Raw genomic sequence first — 1,207 nt, 5'->3', positions numbered from 1 at the left:
TGTCTTTTTTTCATCATCCATTTACACAACACAAAGCACAGAAACAATTTCATTTACATTCATGTCTGTCAATGTTGTGCTGTTTGGGCAAGGTTACATCACAAAACCTGGGAAGATATTCAACGAATGAAAAGTTACAGCTAATCAGTGCCAATGTTTGAAATGACGGAATACTGTAAAATGTTCAATAAATTGTTATCATCATGCATGAATTTGCAAACTTCAAACTTTTCAAGTTCAATTTTTCTGTTCAATTTTTTCTATTTTGTCAACCTCCTTGGGTTACTTTCCTGTTCATGTAATTTCCTGATGGAGTTGTTCTATGTAGGACTGGGGGTCAGTGGCTGCTGTATCACTCTCTGCTTCACTGTAATATAAGCATTGTAAAGCATCACTATTATCTCTTCAACCACACAAACAATAAATATATCTCTGGAATTACAAATATACATCAAGGAATAGAGGCCTAACATCATTTCATATTTTTAGACAGTATGGGCAATCAATATGTTTATATGTAAACAACATAGCATATAGGTCAAAAGTTCAGTTGTAATAAATTCTTTAAAACCATGTCAGTTGGCAAAATTAACCCAATACGATCGATCTTTTACTGTTTCTGAGATGGTGACTGTGGTAGATTCCTTTATGGGGGTTCCTGAGCTGGTGACATGCTCTCTGACTCTTGTGCTTAGCAGCATCTGAAATGGATATTTTAAACACTAAATATATTTCAGTTGTTGTACTTAGATTGTCCAGTAATATGTGTCCTGTATCCCTGAAGTACAGGTCAGTATGCAATAATTTTGAAAGGTACATATTTAAGATTTTTTTAGCAGCATGTGTGTGTCCTGCATATACATGTACTTGGAAATGTTACTTTGATTTTGCAGTAATCTAATTTCACTTTGATACAGATTATTTGCAAATAAAATTCCCTTTGCCATCATGACAGAAGTGTCTCCATATGTCCGCATAATTTCAAAAAAATAATAATATAATACACTGTTCATAAGTTATGACTAGGGGTTGATGATGATTTTAGGTGCGGTGTTTGTGGGGTTGGGGTGTCTCCCAGTTTGTTTTGGGAGGCAGGGGGTCAATTGTGTACATATAGAACTATGGGGGTGATCACTGATTTTGAACATGACAATGTGTGTGTGTGTGTGTGTGTGCTTTGAATATGTGTGTGTTTGTGTGTGTGCGA

The 1,207-nt window shown here is 35.3% G+C and overlaps 1 long non-coding RNA gene across 1 annotated transcript; it reads right to left on the bottom strand.

Annotated features, from left to right (window-relative positions):
• Positions 1 to 267: 267 nt before the first annotated feature.
• Positions 268 to 668, bottom strand: LOC124277623. The gene is made up of 2 exons (XR_006898875.1): positions 615 to 668; positions 268 to 367 (listed from the first exon to the last, which is right to left on the bottom strand). It is a non-coding gene; the product is annotated as an uncharacterized LOC124277623 (long non-coding RNA).
• Between the last annotated feature and the right edge of the window lie 539 nt (positions 669 to 1,207).

This window comes from Haliotis rubra, unplaced genomic scaffold (genome assembly GCF_003918875.1).
Source record: "Haliotis rubra isolate DU_JTF1 unplaced genomic scaffold, ASM391887v1 Scf2248, whole genome shotgun sequence".
In the NCBI taxonomy this organism is placed as follows: Eukaryota; Metazoa; Mollusca; class Gastropoda; order Lepetellida; family Haliotidae; genus Haliotis; species Haliotis rubra.
The sequence above is the reverse complement of the archived record's forward strand: the minus strand, read 5'-3'. Positions and strand labels throughout refer to the sequence as shown.